The 9,564-nt window shown below is 41.7% G+C and overlaps 1 protein-coding gene across 8 annotated transcripts in view; it reads left to right on the top strand.

Moving 5' to 3' along the window:
- The first annotated feature begins 602 nt into the window (after positions 1–602).
- Positions 603–9,564, top strand: part of AZIN1 (antizyme inhibitor 1) — a 31,103-nt gene continuing 22,141 nt past the window's right edge. For 4 of the 8 annotated variants that reach the window (XM_042972596.1, XM_042972592.1, XM_042972593.1 and 1 more), the window contains exons 1-2: positions 603–691; positions 5,062–5,199. The gene's annotated coding sequence lies outside the window, so the exon portion shown is untranslated. 8 annotated transcript variants of the gene reach the window in all.

The following is a 9,564-nucleotide window of genomic DNA, read 5'->3' as shown; positions in this document are numbered from 1 at the left end:
ACCTGAGGGGGTGGAGAAGCGGGGCCACGCCGCGCTGCGGACGAGCCGCGTTTCTTCTCCTTCACCCGCCCACGTCCGCGCTTCAGAAGCTTCGCGGCGCAGGAGCTGCAGCCGGAGCGAGGGCAGGAAGCCACCAGGCGGTCGGCACCTGCACTCGGGGTCGCCCGCCCCGCCCCCTTTCGCCCCCTCCGCGTCTCACGCCTGTCTCTTCCGCTGCCTCCCTCCGCCGCGGGCCGCAGCCCGACTCCGCCCCACTCGCGCGGCAGCCCGGATGGCTGTGACGTCACAAGACCACGCCCACTTACTATAAATACTGGCGTCTCCGGCACCGCCTTCCCACACTCTCTGGCTCTTCGCTTGGCTGCAGTGTTTCTTTTTTTTTCCGCCTTCTTTGCCTCTTCTCATCCTTTCTCGTTCCTCCGCTCTGCAGTGTGACGAGGCCGAATCCTCTCCCCACCCAGTCCTCGCCATTCTTCTTTTACCTGCGCTGTTGTTCTATTTCTCCCCTTCGGCCGCCGCCGCCACTGCTGCACAGCTGGTGTCGGTGCCGCGCTTTTCCCCCCACGTCGTCCCCGCAGCCTATGGCCCAGGCCGCCTTGGGTATTTCTGCTCAAGGTAACCACATCCCTCTTTAAAAATTCCGCCGAAAAAGAGAAGACGCTTTACCCGACTCTTTGGGCCGTTATCTCACGTGAGTAGTGACCCGAGGGGCGTGGGGGCGCGGGGCCGGCCTCGGGGAGCTGCCGGGTGCCTCCAGACTGGGCCCCGCCACTCGGCCGGCGGCCCCGCAGTGCCCCGCGGCCGGCTGCCTCGAATATGGCGGACGGCGGTGTGTGTGGCGGCGGTCGGTGTCTCCGCGGCGGCGGCGCGGCGGGCTGGGGTGGCGGGCGCGCCTCGGGGCCCTCAGGCGGCCGCCTGCCGCTCGGCGGAGCAGGGGGCCACCGCGGTTAAGGTGAGGGGGCGTGTGCGTGTGGGGGCGCTCGCGGGGGTCTCCGCCGGGGTTCGGCGTCGTTTCCCGGCGGCGTGCGGCCCCCACCCCTCTCCCGTGGTGCATTGCTGTTTCCGGGGAGGGGGCCGGGCCGCAGCCCTGAGGGGCCTTGGTCTGGCAGCCCCGGCCCGGAGGCGCGTTGCGACTTCGCCTCCGGGATCCCCGCGGGCGGCGCGAAGGGCTGCAACGGCCGGGGCCTTAGGTTATGAATGGAGCGGGGCGGGCCCGGCGGCGGCCTCCTGTGACAGCTGCCGGAGGAGGACGGGTTCTTGGGGGTGCGGGGAGTGCGGCCCCCCTCTGGTGGAGGAAAGTTGACGCCACTCGGGGCCCGGAGGCAGGGAAGCCCCGGTGTCAGGTAGCTAGCGAGAGGCCCTTGGCCCCTTCTGGAAGCCTCGGGGCTGCTGCTCCGCCCCCTGCGGCTCTCCTGATTGGGCCAAGTTGCCTTCACTCACCCCAGTCACCTCCTGGAGCCTGAGGATTAGTCACCATGGCTTCGTTTTCCCGTCCGCGCCACGATTCCTGGGCAGTGAGAGGGAGAACGGTAGGCTTGGGTGGCTTATCAAGTACTATTTTGACTGCCAACAGGAATGATGGTGACGTGTTTTAACTCTTGCCCAAAATACATTCTGAGCGTTTGTTTTTTGGGCTACCCTGCTGGTTCGGAAACCTGAGGTCGGGTACACAATTTACAGCCCCATTGATGTTCAGACTTAACTGGATTTTGTGGTGGTGCCTTGGACCCGTTAAGGTGTTGACTGTCTTCGTGTTTCCACCTTTAAGCCCCACAGCTTGGGTGCAAACCTGAGGACCCTTAAGGAAGAGAGAAGTGCTGTGTGATCTGGCAGAAATAGGGCTAAGGATTGTCGGGCAAGGCCCTAATGTTTAATTTTTTGCAAATGTGAGAGTGCAGATGCTGGTCAAGAAGACAAAGAAGCCCTGAGGGGTTTACATTTAGTAGAAAGGTAGGCTTCTAATGATTACAGGTGATAGAATATCAGTGCCTTCTCCTGCCACTCACGTTTAACTTAGTAAATTTTCAAACATAGAAGGCGAAAGAATTACATCTTCTCCTAGATTCAACGTTTTGCTTTCTTTGCTATCCTACTATCCATTCATCAATTCATGTCGGTTTTTTCCCATGTGTTTCAAAGTCGGAGACATCAGAACACTTAACGCCTCCAACTTCAGTTCATGAGCATATATCATAGCCTAATACTGGTTATTTCTTAAAAAAAAAATCTTTGGATAAAATCCACATAACCTTAAAATGCACAGATCTTTAAGTATATCATTTGATGAGTTTTGACGAAAAATAGAGTTGTGTAATCCAGACCTATGAAGATGTAGAGCATTTGCCTTACCTCAGAAGTTCTCTTTTGCCCCTTCAAATGACAATCCCCCACTCTTCAGAGGCAACCAGATTCTGATTTTTTTTTTAAACCACAGATTAGCTTTTTCTAAAATGGAATTAAACTGTTTGCTTTCTTTTCTTTGAAAAACTTCTTTAATTCATGTTTTTGATAGTCATCGGAAGTGCATATATCAATAGACTGTTACTTTTATTTCTTAGTGGTAGCCGATTATGTGAATACTTTGATTTTGTAAAATAGACTATTTTGGAATAATTTTAGATTTACAGAAAAGTTGCAAAGATCGTATAGAGCTGCATACTTCTCACCCAGTTCACATTATTAGCATCTTACTGTGGTACGTTTGTCAAAACTAAGAAACTGACTTTGATTCATTACTATTAACTAAACTCTAGGCTTTATTTGAATTTCATCAGTTTTTAATGTCCTTTTTCTGTTACGGGATAATTCAGGGTACCATGTTACATTAGTTGTCATATCTTCCCCAGTTCTCTCTGATCTGTGACAGTTTCTTAACCTTGTTTTTCATGTCATTGATAGCATAGAGAAGTAGTGGCCAGATACCCAGTAGAATGTCGCCCAGTTTGGCTTTGTCTGCTACTTTTCTCATCATTAGACTGGAGTTTGGGGTTTTTGGAGAGGATACTACATAGCGATTTTAAAAGTCATTGGTAAATGCAATGTATTTTGTTCAGAGAAATACTGATAATTTGGGGGTACTAGGCTTTGGGATAGTACCGTAAAAGTGATGGGAGGCTTGGTTTTTTTTGTGGTAGTGACCTCCTGCTGACTTCGGTCAGGACTAGTTCTCTCCGTGCTGTTCACCTAGATGTAAGGAGAGACATTGTCTTCAGTTAAGGAACTTGATTGCAGTGTTCATGAGCCAAAGGATTTACACAGACCATTCTAAATGAGAATAACATCTTTTCCTGTACCTCCTTTTCTCCACATTTTCATCTAACTCCTTTATGGTTTATCTTAACTGTACAAATATTTATCCTGTATGTAAATAGCTCTTTTACGCTATATGCCCCTTTTATTTTACCAAAATGTGCTTTTCATATTTTAGGGTTTTCATTTCCTACTAGTTTCTTTTGTTGTTGCTAGATGGAAATATTTTCGAGATGATGAAGATTTTTGAATGTCTGAAGTTTACTATCCTTAATATTTTACATCACTGCTCTTGAGGTTGCATTAAGCAAAACAGTTGTGTGAATGTGGATACATGGGGGGGGGGGGCAGATGAGAGTGTCTCACCCAGGATAATTATCCTATTCCTTATAAACTCTGTCTTTGCAGCATGAGTCAACTTTTAATTTATTTTTAAAATTATCTTGGTGTGGGAAGACTCAAAATCTTTGTTTTTGAGTACATTATTTGGAATCTAATGTAAGGTTATAATCACCGTTGCATGTTGGTAAGGGTTCTTGACTCATCAAGAATATGTGAGCATATTTTTTTAGTAAATTAAAAGAACCACAAGGATGCTTCTGTTCTGGTGGAGATGAGAGATGCTTTATTTATTTTTTTTTTAATTTTTTTTAACGTTTTATTTTATTTTTGAGACAGAGACAGACAGAGCATGAATGGGGGAGGGGCAGAGAGAGAGGGAGACACAGAATCGGAAGCAGGCTCCAGGCTCTGAGCCATCAGCCCAGAGCCCGACACGGGGCTCGAACTCACGGACCGCGAAATCGTGACCTGAGCTGAAGTCGGAAGCTTAACCGACTGAGCCACCCAGGCGCCCCGAGATGCTTTATTTTTAATTTAAAATTTTTTTGAGATGCTTTAGATATACCTAGAGTATTTGTCAAATTACTCTGATTCTTAACCTTATAATCTCTAGTTAGATCATTTTTCTGGTTTCCTTATCACCCTTTCTAACAAATGCTGTTCGGTTATATTACTTTAAAGTAGCAACCACTGAATAATGATTTCTAAGTATAGGTGTAGCGGTTTAGTTAAGAGGTGAGAAGTCCATCCAATCAAACCATAATAGGTAATAACCATTTCTAAAACTTAGCGTTTTGTAACATGCTAAGCACTTTAACATTTGTATGTTGTTCTAGCGATAGTAAAAAGACGCGAGGTAGGTTAGGTATGAGGAAGAGAAGTATAAACTTCCAAGTGACTTGCCTTAATGTATAAGGCAATTCTCAAATGTTAATTTCACATTCATAATGCATTAAGTCCTCGATCTTCTTTTTGGTATGTAGTAAGATTTTATGCTTTAAGCAAAGAAGAACTTGCAATTTGGAGAGTAAAAGAAATGTTCTGGGTAGTTGCAGATTACAAATCATACTAGAACATTATACACATCAGGTTGACCAGGGTACTTGGGGAATTTTGCAGTTTTGGTCCACTGAGAAATTTGGGTTTTGGAGGATAAATAAAAGCAAAAATGAAATTAGATGAAGGCTGGAAACTGAGTAGGTGGTGGATAAAGCAACTTGGTAAGATGATACCAGTTCTGTGAACTTTGCACTATAAGAGCTTGGAAATTTTTACTACATAAAAAAGTACTTGGTAATATGGTAAATCCTTTGAAAACATTATTTGTGTAATGTGATTAATGAAACACTTTTAAAACTAAAACATACTCCCATAGTTAATCTATAAATCAATTTAACTTGCTTGAAAAGCACAGTATAACGTATTTTTTAATTTATGACTATTTACTACTACTTTTATTTCCTTCTTTAGGGCGAACTTTCTGACCGAGTATACAACTACCCAGAGGGCCTAGGAGAAGTGCTGTATAGAGAGCAGTTCGACTTCAACGCTGAGCCACCTTGGGAACCTAGCTGATGATAGGGGGGTTCCATCTCCTAACTTGTCCATGTAAGTATTTTCACATCTGTACTGGGGGTCTTGTAAAATTGAAGTAAAGGAGAGTCTTGTTGCTCACTTTTTTTCTGAATTTGAAATTGTATTTACCTCTTAAAATGCAGTGATCTTTAATGTGCTTTTTAAAAGTTCTAAAATAGGGGCACCTGGGTGGCTCAGTCTGTTGGTTGAGTTCAACTCTTGATTTCAATTCAGATCATGATTCCAGGGTTGTGAGATCAAGCCCTGTGTCAGGCTCTGAGCTGAGCATGGAGCCTGCTTGAAATACTCTTTCTTCCTCCCTCCCTCTCTCTCTCCCCTATGTGTGCTCGCTCTCTTCTTGTGCACACGCGCTCTCTCTCTAAAAGTAAAAAAATAAAGGCTTGACAGTTAAGGGTTTACTGATTCAGTTTTATATGCATTGTTTACCAATCACTGAATCACTTAAAATTTATTTTGAATATATAACAAGTATTACTCTACTTAAGTACATACTGTAGACCAAGTTTTAGGAAATCTTACTAATCCAGGTTTTAATATAAGTTGTTGGAGAGTTTTGGGTGGGTTTTTTTTTTTCTTTTTTTTTTTTTTTGTAATTTAATGTGTAGGCAGTGGCTTATTCCATCATTCAACCATTTGGTAAATTTTCAAGTATTCGGGCTTAATCAGAAAAAAAAAGACATTTTTAAATAGAGTAAAAGATTCTGTTCATCATTCTACTCATTGAAGCTATACCTCACAGCATGGTGTAGGAGAGGTGAATATCAGTTCTTGTATAGTTATGAGCATTTTGCCAGGTATAAAGTGACTACTAGAGTTTGTAATTGCTTTATAAGATGACTTTATGTAATACTCAGCTGGTGAGGAAAAATTGGTTGTTTTCAGAGGACTTACTGAGGGATGATATATGTACGTCTCCTAGCTTGCTATTTTCTGAACAGATTTTCTTGGATAATTTTTGCCAGTACTTGATTTTCTATGTATGGATTTGACTTTTGAATTGAACGTCTGTGCAAAATACAGTTCCACAGTAAACTGATGTTTAAATTTGAATTTGCTGCTGGATTTGTATAGTTTATTTTAGGTTTCTTGCAATTGAAATTTGGGTTTTGAGGTTTCGGGTTTCAGGTTTTGTTTTTTGTTTTTTTTTTTTAACATTTATTTATTTTTGAAAGAGCACTCGTGCAAGTAGGGGAGGGGCAGAGAGAGGAAGACCGAGGACCTGAAGCAGGCTCCATTGGGGCTCAAACTCCCCAATGTGACCCAGAGCTGAAATCAGGAGTCCGACACTTAACCGACTGAGCCACCCAGGTGCCCCAAAGTTTGCGTGTTTCTGAGTTGTGCAGACACTTGGAATAACAACTGACATTTTCAGGGAAGCATAGGTTATCAGTTTAGTGTTCCTGTAGTCTGATTTTGTTAAAAAGATCATATCGAATAAAAATGTTTTCTCTAATTAAAATGTGTTTTCAACACATTTGTAAAGCTAAAGAGTGGGGGAATAAGTTTAATAAAATTCCTTGAAAGTTCTGTTGACTTAGAAACCTGACTAGAGGGTTTCTCCTACTGGCTTTCTCTTAGTTGTGTGAGTTTGAGCAAATTACTTATTTTTTTTTTTTTTATGTTTTTATTTATTTTTGAGACAGACAGAGCATGAGCAGGGGAGAGGCAGAGAGAGAGGGAAACACAGAATCTGAAGCAGGCTCAGGCTCCGAGCTGTCAGCACAGAGCCCAACACGGGGCTCGAACCCACGGACTGTGAGATCATGACCTGAGCTGAAGTTGGATGCTTAACCGACTGAGCCATCCAGGCACCCCTAAATTACTTATTTTTAAAATCTAGCTGTAACTAGATTTCAGCTGTAACTGGAACAGTTCCTTTAGCCCTAAACTGATACAATGATTTTTTTTTTTTTTTTGAGTGTATTAACCACCCCTTGTTAATGAATGTAGTGTGGTTTTTGGGATTAGCATCAACTACAACAGAAATGCAGAATCTCAGCCCCACCCAAACCTGACTCAATGCATTTTAACCAGGTGTCTTGTGTGCATATTAAAGAGAAGCACTATTGCTACCATCTCAGGACCAAGTCAGTTATCTCTTAATTTTTGTTAGTCATCTGTCTATTTCCGATATATCTGATGTTCCTCCCTCATTGGCCTGGAGATTTAACTTTTCTGGGGTGGGGACTAGTTGATGACATAGTCATGAATAGATTCTAAGATGGAAATTTAAGGACAAGCTTCATGATTTAAGGAATGTCATATTAAAACAGGCATTTAGTTGAACTCTCTAATGAAAACTTAACTTTGCAGTATATTTAATATTTATAGTGAACTTGGGAAATCCATAGTTAACACCTCCTTTGCAGGCAGATGAGTACAGGTAGAATATACTAAAGATACTTATTCTGCAGGTTCTGGCAGCCAAAGTAACTGACTTTACTTATTATGCCCAGGTACAATGTGTATTATGTTGAAGGAAACTTTAGTACTTGGTGCTTTGCTGCAAAGCTGCAGGTCCATAATCCCTTATGTGTATAATTCTGAAATTCAAAAGTTACTTAAAAAAAATTTTTTATGACCTTCTTATAGTAACCTAAACTGATTTGGGAACAAAAACTTGACCTGAGTCTGAGCTGACTTGAGGCTCTTTTTATCTTATCCCATGTAGTGCCAATATTCCTAGATTTTGTTGCAAGAATATTGTGATTACAGGGTGTTGACTTGGCCTCCTGGCCATTCTAAAATCTGAGAAATTTTAAATTCTGGAAGGATCACTGGCTCCAAAGGTTCTTGAGTAGAATTAATGAAAATGGCAAGAGAAAATTTTACATTCCAGAAAGGTCTTTAGATATCAATAGGAGTTTGTTATACTGGATATTTAAAATCCTATGGAGCAACAATACTGTTTGGAAAACGAGAAGTCATTAAAAGGGCTTAACACGCTGGCTTTTGTAGAAAATCCTTGCATTTGCATAGCATTGCAAAGCATATAGTTATGTGAACTCTATTTGAACACTGTAATACTTCCAATAGTTCTGTGCAGGTGGTCTGAGCTCTAGGATTTCCCTCCAGAGTTAGGTTTCTAAATCAGGTAACCATGTGAATTTTGAGATAGTTTATTAAGTATTTAGGAACTTGGGTAGTTGCTTATATAAGAGCTTTTTCTTTGAAAACTTTTCTTTAGAATATATGTATGATGTAATATGTGAGCACTGTAAAGATATTTGACAGGTGTTTTAACACTAACAGTATCTAAAATTAATGAAGGGCCTCTAATTGTGGAAAAGCTTTTGCATGCCTTTAAAAAAAAAATCCTTAGGGCTTTATGCTGGAGTGGATTTTTCAGTGGGCTAGATTCTCAAGTTATTTTAGCCAGAGCTCCATTTTATAATTAATAAGCCTGATGGAAAAATCTGAAGTAGGCCTTTCCAGAAAACTAAATTCTTTTCTAACCAACTGCTTTTTATTAGCAGATCTGGTGATGAAGTCAGATTGAATTAATCATTTCCTTAAACTTTTTAGTAAGTTGTATCTAAATCTAGAAAAAGGTTACAATTGATTTGTTTAAATGGGCTCTTAAAATTTGTCTAAAATATTTTATGTGGTTGTCAGTTGACTATGTTCATGTAGGAACTTAATAAGAATCATTAGCATTTTATTTTTGTTTTTTCTGAAAAAAAATTTTTTTCACGTTTATTTTTGAGAACGTACGAGTGGGGGAGGGGGAGAGAGAGAGGGGACCCAGAACTTGAAACTGGCTCCAGGCTCCTAGCTATCGGCACAGAGCCTGATGCAGGACTCGAACTCAAGAACCACAAGATTAATGACCTGAGCTGAAGCTGGAGGCTTAACCGACTGAGCCACCCAGGCACCCTGAATCATCAGCATTTTAAATATTCATGTTCTGTCTCCTGATTGGTAATATTTACATATGCCTTAATAGTACCCATCCTACCTAAATTAGAATTATTGTAACTAAGGGAAAAATGTTCTGTATGTATGTACTAGTATTGTTTCCTCGTGTTTTGCTGTTAATTGTCAGTAGTAAAGTTAGGTTTTTGACTTTGGAAAAAAATTTGGTTTTGGTAATTTACAGATTTTGTGATGAAAGCAAATTCAGCAGAACACTCATTAATGGTTGTTAGTGTCTTTGACAAAAAAGTCAAATAAAACTATCCTTGAAATACCAGTTTTTAAGGCATATGTATCCCCTGGCATACATAAAATAGTGTTTGATGGTTCTGCACTGCTTGTGTAAATTAGTGGAAAAGTATTCTGTACAAGAACAATGTGGAAATATGCTAATGGATTAAACAGCATTTGGGGAACATGGGTTTTTTTCCTTTGAGCAAATTTAGAATCTTCTCTGGGAGG

Source organism: Panthera tigris, chromosome F2, assembly GCF_018350195.1.
Source record: "Panthera tigris isolate Pti1 chromosome F2, P.tigris_Pti1_mat1.1, whole genome shotgun sequence".
Lineage (NCBI taxonomy): Eukaryota > Metazoa > Chordata > Mammalia > Carnivora > Felidae > Panthera > Panthera tigris.
Note: the sequence above shows the minus strand (reverse complement) of the source record. Positions and strands in the feature narration are given on the sequence as shown.